A 12781-nucleotide genomic window follows, 5' to 3' on the forward strand; every position below is an offset into this window, starting at 1 on the left:
TTAAATAAATTTTCAATATCACTACCAAAAAGGTTGTGATGTCAGCACATCTAAAAGTAACATGTTGGAGTTTGGGTCTATGAAGGCAACATAATTCGAACTAATGCATGGTGTTGCTTTGTTGTCATTGCATTGTTGTGGCGGTCTTAGCATGATTTAGCTGTATCACGCATTTACGCGTGGTTTTGTTAAGTATCACACAACTTATCTATATATAAAACAACGTTGGCATTTGTACGACCGCGCATCGCTCAAGAATAGACAGCCCAATTTTTGCTAATTTATATTCGTTTTCTTCTTCTTTTTAAGAGGAAAAGTGTTATGATGCAATAGAAATGTTTTGAAAATCTAAACCTAATCTTTTTGATGAAATGATTTTTCGTACAATTTACATGGAATTTCAAAATTTTGATCATCTATATATATTAAAAAGAAGTTGTAAAAACAAAAATGAGAGATCATTCTGAAGAACCGATTTGTTTTCTAGATATAAATTGTTGTTGTTGACGCATAAAATTGTATTAGAAAATAATTGATCAATTTTGTGTGAGACAAAGTTCGCCGGATCAGCTTGTGGTTCTATATTTTGGTATTTCAATTATAAGGACCTACGAGGGATCGATTTTGAGTATTTCTGCTCGGTTAAAATCAAAATCATATATTTACCAGAAGTCTGCTATTCATTATTTTCAGAGATGGGAAAATTTAAATTTTCAAATAATCGAGTATGAACAATACTCTCAAGCGGTCACATATTCAAATTTTCGATTGATAAAAGCTCGCTACCGAGTAAAAATCGTTCGTTAATTGTATCTCGATTTAAAGCATTTACCGTTACTTTTTGAACTTATTTCTGTACATAACACCAAAACACAATGCCAAACATCAGATTGAACTGTGTTTATTATCAATTGCTTCCAAAATATAAAAAAAGAGCAATGGATAATGTTTTTAACATAACCGCGAGTATACGTAGGTCTTGTATAAACGTAACGTATATGAATTTGATTTTTTAATTTATGGGGTTTGACTATAGGTATTGATGTTAGAAACGACAAATTCCACACAGCAAACAATTTTGAAAATTCAACAACGTGTAAAATTGCTGCTCATACCATCACACGAATTAAAGTTTAAATAAATTAAATTTCTCAAGCTGGTGATAGTATCTAAAGGTTAACAATTCTATTAATACAATTTTAAGACCTGGGCAAAATGGCAGAGGTCCATATGAGAGAACAAGCATTGTTGAAATCGCTGTTATTCTGCCTAATGTCCTCCCAGGAGTCCAAGCCGTTCCTGGGTGGTCGTTAGGCATAATAACAGCGATTTCAAAAATGCTGGTTCTCTCATATAGCCCTTTGTTAATCTTAAGTTTCTTTTCATTTCACACTTGCCGCTCGCCTGCGGGTCAATCGAATCTGTGTCTTCATTACTTTCATTTACTCCTTTCGTCCTGAGTAGTGTAACTATCGCCGAAAAAAGCCAGTAAATTAATTTCGATAATTTTAATATTTCTAAAAAGGTTCTTAAAAGCCGGATAAACAGATAGTTATAAGATAGACTATATTAGGAGTTAAGTACAGTTTGTACGATGCAGCGTCGAAGACGGCGATGAATGAATTATAGTAAAAACAACTAATTATGAAACCTTTTATGCCTTATTTTTAAGTGTAACTATATTTGACTTTGAAACAACTAATAATCTACATACTTTATGCTGGCCACAGGGGGTACATCGACCAAAAATGCGTAATAGCGGATACATTACAATTCCAATAAAAACTCAAAGTTTGAACATTTTTTGTTCCAAAAATTTGGGAAAAAAGATCAAAAAGGCAAAACGTCGAATGATCAAATTAAAATCTTCAATATAATCTTCCTGATCGAGACAAAATATTGAATAGTATGCTTCAAAACTAAAATCAAGAATCTAAAGGTTCGGAAGCATCAAGTTGAGAGACATGAAAGCCTTTTTCCGAAAAGCTCAGTAGTTTCGTTGCAAGAAACTTGGAAGCCTCATTTCAAAAGGCTCCTTCCGGAGCAGCTCGTAAGCCTCTTTTCGAAAAGGTTGAAAGTTTATTGCCAATAGGTTTGGAAGCCTCCTACAAAAAGGCTTGGAAACCTCCTGCTCGGCAGTTCAAGGCGTTTAGAAGTCTCCGTTTAAGATGCTGGGAACCTCGTTTCAAGAATGTTTCAGGAATTCTTCCTTCAAGGGGCTTGGAAGCCTTGGAAATCTCCTTGCAAAAGGTTTAATGAAGCAAGGATTTTTTTTCAAAAGGTCTTCTTTCAAGATGGTGAGAAGCGTCCTTTCAAGATGCTCGGAAGCCGCCTTTCAAGATGCTCGTAAGCCACCTTTCAAGAGGTCTAGAAACTTCCTTTCAAGAAGCTAGGAAGCCTCCTTTCAAAATAATCGAAAGCCTCATTCCATAAGGCTCGGAAGCCTCCTTTCAAGAGGCTCGCATGCTTCCTTTCAAGAAGTTCAGAAGCCTCCTTCCAAGAGGCTTAAAAGCCTCCCTTCAAGAGGCTCGGAATACTAATTTCAAGATACTCGGAAGCCTCCTTCCAAGAGGTTCAGGAGCCTCCTTTCAAGATGCTCGGAGTACTTTCAAGAGGCCTTCTTTCAAGATCCTTTCAGAAAGCTCCGGAGCCTCCTTTCAAGATGCTCAAAAGCCTCTCTTCTTGAGACTCGGCGGCCACTATCAAGAGCCTCGTAATCCTACTTTCCGGAGGCTTGGAAGCTCCCTTCCAAGGGGCTTGGAAGCCTCCAAAAGTCTTGTGGGAAGCTAAGTGTTCGTTTTTAATATATCTTATGAAAACGCTAGGGGGCACCTAGTGTTATACGAGCTTCATACATTTTATTTGCTTATTCATACAGTTAAACATGTAGCAGTTTTAATAATAGCAGTGGTGTCAGGCTCCCATCACTTCAAGGTTCTACAACGCAGAATATGCAGAATACTGGCTATCCGGAATGCAAGTGTGGTGTTATATGTTTTGCCATCGACTTAATATTTTGATTAAGCGCACTCCAACGAATTGCAAGTCAAAATAGAAAAATACGGCTTGACTTCAAATATAAGTGTCGTTGAAAAGCCGATGCCTTTTATATTAATTACTCGTAAAATTTGTACCGTGTACGAGTATCCACACTCAACAATTGTACAATTAAAGCACTTTTAGAAATTGCTGACTGGCGTATTGCAGATCAATTTTCCCCATCTTCGAAACAAGCTTTGCAAAATTTACAGTTTATATTGTCTCAACAAATAAAATGTACCACCACCTCACTAAGTGAAAAAAAAACTGAAGTGAACTTGTGGCATCTACTATTTCTGCTTGCTTATGTTACTGTAGTTTTACACGACGATTGTAAATTAAATAAAAATGGATTGAAAATTCAACGTATATCCATTTATTTTTAAAGTAGCAGTTGAAAAATATGCTGTACTGTGAAAACATATTAAATAAAATTTAAAATTATGTGTTTTTTTTATGCTCTTATTATGTACATTAAAATACACGTAATTTTCAATCGAATTCAAGTTTCAATCAATTTATTATTACAGCAATTATAAAATTTACTCAATTTTCAATCATTTCTAATTTACATGTCGTGTAAATTTAATTATTTTTTGCTGTGACTTTTTCAAGCTAAAGTAAGCAAAGAACCAAAGTTCTAACAGATAGATAGATAGAAGTGAAAACTCTGAAGGCGGAGAATGTCTACCTAAAGAATTCACTGAAAACCTTAAATCTGACCATACGAATTCCAGTTCCAAATCTCGTTCAGCGGAAAGAAGTTAAAACCGATGCTCAATTGAGAACTGAGTTATCAACAAATGCTATCATATTGGGTTCACCAAAAATACCCAATAAAGACACCTTAGATCTTGTTTCTAAAACGTGCAGGACAATCGGATATGATGTAGACAAACGGATGGCCGTAGCTTGCAAACGAGTTTGTTCTACTAAAGAAGGTTGCAATTCTATTAGGATTATATTTAAAGATGACTAGAGACTATTTCAAGCTAAAGTAAGCAAAGAAACACGAGTATCGCTGGTTCATCCCATTATTTAAGAAGGAGATCCCATGGATGCAACCAACTATAGACCCATCTCTGTGTTACCTGCTATTATTAATAGCCTAATAAAAAGGTATTCGAAAAGATATTATACATTAACAAATTTCTTGATTCTACTAGCACGCTAGTTCGGATGTGGAGCTTCAACTGAGGTTGCGGTACTAGAGCTAATAGATGTAATCTCGTATACTATGGATCAAAAGAACTGTGCAGGAACTATTTTTCTGGACTTGTCGAAAGCGTTTGATACGATTGATCACAGGATGTTGTTAAAAAAAATTAACTGCATATGGCGTTCGTTTAATGAAAATCTATTTGTCAGATAGGAATCAACAAGTGGTAATCTAAGGAGTGAAGAGCAAGTCATATGGTATAGGCTCAAGGAAACGACTTTAGACCGTTATTTTCCCTCATATACATATGTAGATGACATGTCCAAGCTTCCACTAATAGGCAAACTGTTTGTGGATGGCACCGCTTATCCTTTAAAGTCTCTAACGCGGAAAACGTGGTTAGAGATATAACACAAGATATAAAGCTTATCTCTGCTTATCTGGAAAACATCCTACTGGCCCTCAATCTGAAAAAAACATAGAATGGTGATTTTTAGATAGATGACCGCATAAATTGAGATGTGCATATCCTGACAGTTATATCCAAATGCTCCTCACTCTGCGGAATTCTACGGAAACTTTTCAAGTTGACCCCAAGTCATGTGTTGATCCACAGTCGCTACCAATACGGTATTCTTGCCTGGGGAACTTGTAATAAAACGCATTTGAAACCCTTACAAATCCAGCAAAACCGATGTATCAAAGCAGTCTTTAAGCTACCGTATCTTTTCCCAACAAGTGAGCTTTACTCTATGCCAATGCAACTTAAAGTGCTACCAATAGCAAGTATACACGTGCGGCATGTTTCTACTTATATGTACAAAATTATCAATCGACTAGACATTCATCATAACTCTTATCAACATAGTGCAAATCATCTTCAGTGACCCGGATTTAGAACTGGGAAGGGGCGACGAAGTTTTTCCAACCGAAATTCCCGAAGACATGAAAACTGCTCTTTGCTATCTTTAAGCAACATCTCAAACAACACATTTGCAGGTAATAAGTCTAGAAATACGATAATGAGCTAGTAGTTTCTGAATGAAATTATGTGATCTATATTCTTTTCCCTGCAATTGTGTATAGTTTGGTAGCGAGCAAACCTTTAGAAGAACATTGGTTCAGTAGGAAATGTTTGAAATTACAAGTTGGCGTCAATTTTGACATTTAAAACTAGTTTACCCAGCAGACGTTGTTCAGCATAGTAGACGGAAATGCGCGTTGTGATCTGCGAAAACTCCATACGACTATTTACTTTAGTTTTTTTTTACGATTTACACCCCTTCACTCATCATTTTCGCCAGAGGAACCCGTCGGAAACTATAACAAATGATCTGCTGAAGGAATAAAGAAACTCCATATAGCCGTTTTCAAGTTATGCGGATACGAACACAGACCATATCATTTTTATATATTTAAACAGATTGATAAAATTGACATATTTGTGTCACATGGAGGATAGTTTTCAAAAAGTTTATAATAGCAGAGTTCATAGAGATGCTTATCACGTAGAATCATTAGGATTAGGCTATCATTTTCTCAAGCATCATATGTACAAGAAGTGATATAAAATTTTTCGAATTTTCGAAATACGGACGGCACCTGAGCCCAGATAAACTGGAAGGAGAAGCATGCATGCTTACCACTCAATCAACAGCGCCAACATTTTCAAAGCATTGGAAACCATTATGTCAAAGCTCTAGTGTCCAAATTCTTCTAACGATATTTGTTGGTAATTAAAAGATAATAAGCAATCGATATGCAAACTTGCCTTCTCAAGGCATAAAATATGACCAACTCAACCGGGTGTCATCTGGAAACCAAAAGCCACCTTCAGCATGTTCCGAGCAATGCATAATTTTGCAGTATTATCATCTCTGTATTTGAATTAAAATCTCAAGATATTCAAATTTTCAAATAAAAAAATAAATCAAAAACAAATCAAACAAAACAAAATTGTATTATAAATTTCTATCATATTTTCGAGAACAGGAAATCAAATTTCGCGGAAACCTACACCTAATAATATTTTTTGCCTTTTTCGTAAACCAATGAGCAACAAAAAGTCTATATATTCACTTCCAAGACGGTTTTGTGATAGAAAGCCAGGAGACCAATAGTGTTATTTATATACCAATCGACTCAGCTAAACGAATTGAGATGATCTCTGTCTAACGGAACTATCAAATCTATACTTTCACCTCTAATTCTATAATGAACATGTACGTCTAAGTTTGGAAGATGATATTAGCATTTTCATATCATTGTAAAAGTATGTTTTCAAACTTGTTTTCATAAGTTTTGTCTTTTTCATGTACACAGAATTATTGATTTTTAAATTTGGGACTTTCGACTTTTTGTCCCGTCAATTTTTTGTCGCTTCTACCTTTTGTCCGTCGACCTTCTGTCCCAAAGTCTCATGTAATGCCGCCAGATACCATTATCATGTTTACCGCCGAGTGTTGTCCACAGCACCTTACGCTCGAATAATCCGAAAGCTGGGACAGAGCCGCCTCCAGCTTAGTGTTCATTAAAAACTTCTACAGTTATTAACTGCGAGGTTTCTAAGCCAAGTTACCATTTTTGCATTCGTATATCATGAGACTAACACGATGATACTTTTATGCCTAGGGAAGTCGGTGCACCGGGAATCGAACCCAGCCACCCTTAACATGGTCTTGCTTTGTAGCCGCACGTTTTTCTCACGGCTAAGAAGGGCCCCTAAAGCTGTCCTATCAGCCTATATTCACGAACATATTTCATGGCGGAATAAAGCCACCGAAAGAGTTAGAGTAGTATACAATGCAAATTTCGTTTTCGTTCGCTGGTTGGTACAAAGTAAGTAATAAGCCCTATCCGCAACTGCAATACGCCTTTTCATCTCGCGGATAACAGCTTTATCGCACGTCACTAGAGTTTCAAGGTATACACATTCTTATACAACTTCAAATTTTTCACCATCCAGCACCACTTCACTCAACCATCAATAATAAACCCACGTTGAATGCCAGCTTGTACTTCATTTTGCTGGTATTGATTCTCGTTGGTATTAATCCTCGCTATCTCCCTCTTAAAAGTCCCAAAAGCCTCTTCCATGACTCGGCGATCAATCCCGATAATATTGATATCGTCCGCAAAGCCCTTTTTACTAGGCAGCTAATTCGGTCTTATCTGCATAGTTTATTCCGTAATATCTGGGTTCTCAAAGTTCTATGCAAAGTTATCTTAGCCCGGATTCAGGAGAAGATCGATGCGACTCTCCGGCGGCAGCAGGCCGGATTCCATGCCGGAAGATCCTGTGTGGACCACGCTTCGTATCATTCTGGAGCAGATCAACGAATTCCAAGAGTCCCTTTACTTGGTATTGACTACGAAAAATCTTTTGACCGTTTCAATAACGAGACTATGTGGGGCGCCCTGAGACCTGAGACACAAGGAGGTTCCTGAGCAAATCATACGCGTCATCAAGGCACAGTACGAGGCCCAAGATCGACATAAGGGCACGGAGCAGGAAAGCAAGGGATGCCTTTGCGAGTTTAAGAAATACAGGCATATCGTGATTATATGGAATTTTTCGATGCAAAAAAGTCCATATAATCGAATTTTCCATATAATCGAAGCAAAAAAAAATTTTCAAAATGTTTTTTAAACTATGAAAATAGTTTTAATACAATAAAAGAAAATATATATTTATTGCCTTACAGTGTAATCCGCTTGTTTGGGCCCATTTTATGTTGATTCAGAAAATTTTGATTTTGTATTAGATCGTAACCGTTTTTCAGTCGCTAGTTTGCACACCATTCTAAGATTACGTTAATAATGATGCAAAAAACGCCTATAAACAATCACTCTTGTCTGACACCAGAAGTCACGGTTATAAGCATATTCGTGATTATATTATCGCAATTGAATCCTTACTATCAATGTAAATTCATCATTAAATTGAAATAATTCTTGCTGCCTGCACCATTTGTAATCTTCTTTAAACAGCATTAAGAACTGCTAACTTACGTTCCCGATATTCAATTTCTCTGCATGCCTTTAAAAATCCGTATAATCCGCAAGCTTTGTGCTGTACGAACATAAATACCGGGATATTCGATAACTTTTTTTTTTTAAGTCTTTTTGTAGATTTTCGCGACATTGATAGTGGGGGAAAATAGTAATCTCTCACCAGGCCTTTTTTTCTTTCCCGCAAAATAATTTCTCGGCGAAAATATGCATGTGAGTGAGCATCTTCTGCTCGTGAGTATAAGTGAGAATTACGATCGCTGGTAGCAGTCATTAAAAAAAACTCTTTCAGTTTCTTGGACATACTGCTAAAAGATTTGCTGTATGGTAATGCGTCATCCGTTTTTCTACAGTCAATTCCACGCACCAAAAGCAGAGAAAGGTTGGAAGTAAAGGTCTAAAAAGCCCCGCACATAGGGTACGTTTGCGTTGCGTTTGACACATTTCCCATAGGAAAACTGTTGAACGCAACGAAAACGTATGCTATGTGCGGGGCTCTTAACAGCTAAATATCACAATCTCATCTCATCACTTGCTTCCCATACTGTTAGACTGACAAGCCGGTTCACGTTTTCTTGTATCAGAGATCACCTAAAATACGTGTTATCCCCCCCCCCCACATATTTGTAAGGACGTGGCCTTGGCTTTTGTTGATTAATGAAATACACAATTACAACGAAAATTGCAATGTAAAAATGGTTAATCAATCTAAGCAGCGGACCATAGATTCATATATAGCTTCGAAAACATGCCATACTGGCCCTAATTTTCCCCAGTGCACCTTAATAAATATAGAATCAATGCACAATATTACTTGGAATATTCAACAGCTTTTCAAACTCCCAAATTGCGAAAAAAAATTGAGCTGAAAAAAAAAGTCCATATAATCGAGGTAAAAAGTCCATACAATCGAAGTCCATATAATCGAGGGTCCATATAATCGAGGTATACCTGTATCTGGAAAAATAGGGAGATAACAGACAGCCACAAAACTCCCAATTTTCAACAGTATCGTGCTTGGTGCTAGTTGAAGATAGACGTATCGTGTTGATTGTCGGTAACCGTGAAGCCCAAAGTTCGAAGTGTTCCGCGTGTGAACAAGTGAAAGCCTGTTGGAAACCTCACTACGTTGGCCGGAGTAAATGGTCGATAACCGAGAGTGACCGTCCGAACCCAATGTGCGGTAGTTAATCGCCTCGAGGTGACAGTTACGGCAATTCAGTCACTAACTGTGGAATTTTAAATTAGCGACAGCCACGTGCATCGAACCCGCTGCTGTGACAGTGTCCGCAAGTGTGGCCAAAGCCGAAGTTCCTAAAACGTTTCCCAAATCGGGATTCCCCGACCTTCCGCGAGTACAGTGTGCGCAAAACCCTCCCAAAGCTGAACCGTTACATCGGTACTGGGTGAACCCGGCGTCCACCATCCGGCGGCTAGAGGCCGTCATATAAGGAGTAAGTCATACAAGGAGTAATGCTAATGCACTGACCCAGCACACGACGCGTAGTAGCTGCCAACTCACCACATGGCAGTGTACTGGAGTGTGGCACTCTCACCCACTAAACCCTCCTTGGGCTCCATCCCTAATTTTCCCTCGCGGGACAGCTTTCCAGCACTACTTCTGGAGGATAGGCTGTACTCAATGTAATCATTCACACAGGCACTCACACCATTTGAGACTTGGATGCTCATTCTAACACTCCACTACCATGCCTCGAGGAGTCAATAGCGGTAACTGACTGGGCCAACAGATACTACGCTAAGACATTCCTACCTCAGCATGTGCATGTATGTACATAAACTGTAGCCATGTAGCCACTACGACACTCCTTCCTCAGCCCAGGCCGATCACTTACTCTTTTGCCGAAGCAGACCACGCGCTACCCTACCGAAGTAGGGGCACTCCCCGTGCACCACTTGTGCCTCACTGTGTGTGTGAATTCAACCCACTACTACTCTGCCGCCGAAGCAATTTCTCCAAATGTCACTCGCCCCATGTGAGTCTATTTGGTTGCTCACCCTAACACTCCACTGTCGATAGCGGTATGTAGGGACCAATCAACGATACTACGCTACGACACTCCTGCCTCAGCATGCGCAGTCCACACTCAAACTTCTGCCGTGCTTCGAAGCAACAATAGTGGTGATGCACTATGACACTCCTGCCTCAACACAAGCAGATCACTCGCTCTCTGCTGAAGCAGCACACGCACTACCCTACCGAAGTAGGGACACTCCCCCTTGGCACTCTTCGGGCTCCTAGGCGCTTAGAGCGGCACACGGTCGCTTTGATAGGATCTGCTTGCGGACACATGTAGCTTTTTGTAGAGGTTTAACAGAGCCCACTGCCAAACCCCATCACGTCCTAGGCAGGCCCCCTAACTCACAGATGCCGTGAGGAGGGGTCGTGAAGCCCTTGGCAAACCCCTAACTTATATGATTATCAGTGGAACACACTAAACAGCTGCAGGTGTTCATCAACAGAAGTCTGTGGTACATAATTCAGGTCTGGTGGCCTCACAACTGGATCTCAAACAACGAGCTCCATCATAGTTGTCACCAGAGACTGATAACAACAGAAATTAGGGATCGGAAGTGGGGCTGGGCCGGCCACACCTTATGTAGGGGTGGAAACGAAATCTGTAAACAAGCATTAGACTGTAACTCAGCGGGACATCGCAGTAGCCTCAATAAAGAAATAAAAGAAGTCGACCGACATCTTAACTGGCAACAGGGTAAAACGATAGTAAGTATAGTATTGCTCTAAGTATTACGGATTTCATGTCAGTTTCAATTCCGCAACTTATAACAAAACTTGCATTTTATCCAATTCAAAGAAATGTTGAAATCAAAAACATCACTCGAATGAAATCTCGTGAATAGCCACAGCCAGAGATCTTCGTAAATCGTAGTGACTAATTAAACGGAAAACTTAAAAATCTGGAGGGACTAATTGAACGGACCTTTACATTCAAATGTAATTTACACTTCTTCATGGTAATTTAGTTACAAAAAAATATGCAAACGCTTTTCAATTATAAGACAACAAAGCCAACAATTTAGTGAATACTTTCAGTGCCGCATCAAAAACATACACAATCGCGCTGGTGATGGACGACCTGGAGCGGTATCTGTTACATCGAACCGTAATGCTATTCATTATGCAAAACTACCTGCAGCGGGGGCTGTCGCTGGTGCTGCTGCTGCTGCTGCTGAGTTGCCTTTCGTTGCTGTCGAGCTGCGCTAATTAATTTAAATGAACGAATAGCATGGAACCCATTATGTCGAGCGATATATCAAACCGAGAGAAAGACTGAAGCACTCCACTCTAAAACCGTGGCTCGTCGCTTCATCCGCGCTGCGTTCCTGCGTTGCGTTGTGATACCCATCCCGGCATCTTCCATCCACCGACCGTGCGCCGCATCATACCGAACCAGAGTAGATACACAAATAAATATGAAAAATAGACAATACATTAGCAGCTATTAAATGCGTCCATTCTCACACGGTTGGGGGCGTTTGCATCACACAGTATGTGTACTAAAAATGTCAAATTTATCATATTTATGCTTTTCAAATCTACATAATATAGGAATGAAGACATATTGGGAAGATTACGTAGGAAGTTTTAATATTAGGGAAGATATCGATCGATTAAAAAAATATTTTATGTAGACTTAATTAAGAAAGCTTAATAATCATATTTTGTTCGCGCAGTGTGTGGTTTATACTCCTGTACCAAATACTGTTGAATGGTATCTGACAATTTAATTTATATCAATTTAAGAGGGATTTTTTTAATTTGAAAAACGCATACTGTACGCGTAAAGGTGGTGCTGTTGAGGATTGGATACAATTGACCTCCACCCCTTCTCCCTTCACGCACAATAGTCTCGAACATTGTCCCACTAAATTGTATAAATTTCACATTACGCACTATCGTAAGCTAATTTTTCCTTCCCGTCATCGTTGTCGCTCGATTCCATTTTTCGTTGCTACTGATGTCGCTGGTGCCACTGCTACCACTTTTACTCCATTTTTCCATGGCATTAATTATAAACTCCGGGCTCGGGGGTTCGGTGCCGAAATTTGCCTAACCAACAGTAGAAAGGCGCCCATAGAAGTAGAAAATGCGTAATCGACCCCGTTTTTCTTCCTAATGCGCTCACCCACTCCACCTGACTATTAATTGTGACCTCCAATTTGTGGCGAGGAGAGCAGATGGAGGAGGCAACGTTTAAATGGAACCCAACATGTTTTTCGACTTGCCCATACCTACGAATCGCCAGTTCACGTAACGGAAAATTAGTGCGCTCAAAGTGTAGAAGAACTATGGGCTTTGTTTGTGCATAGGGCAACACGTTAGCTAAATCATTAGACGTTATGGAGGGTGGAGGTGATTTATTTACAATGCTGATGGCTTAATGACGGTGTCCGAGGTAAACCCCACCAGTTGTTCGGCATTTTGCTCGGTTAGCAGTCCAGCTTTACGCTAAATTACTGATTTAGACATGCCATGTCTGATACAACCCTCCAGGGTCGATCAATAAATTGACCGAAAAACTTTCCAAT

At 39.2% G+C, this 12781-nt stretch overlaps 1 long non-coding RNA gene across 1 annotated transcript; it reads left to right on the forward strand.

Moving 5' to 3' along the window:
• The first annotated feature begins 10910 nt into the window (after window positions 1-10910).
• Window positions 10911-11672, forward strand: LOC134223835 (uncharacterized). Its single transcript, XR_009982741.1, has 3 exons — window positions 10911-10955; window positions 11047-11206; window positions 11273-11672. It is a non-coding gene; the product is annotated as an uncharacterized LOC134223835 (long non-coding RNA).
• Window positions 11673-12781: the final 1109 nt, after the last annotated feature.

This window comes from Armigeres subalbatus, chromosome 3, assembly GCF_024139115.2.
Source record: "Armigeres subalbatus isolate Guangzhou_Male chromosome 3, GZ_Asu_2, whole genome shotgun sequence".
NCBI classification, from domain to species: domain Eukaryota; kingdom Metazoa; phylum Arthropoda; class Insecta; order Diptera; family Culicidae; genus Armigeres; species Armigeres subalbatus.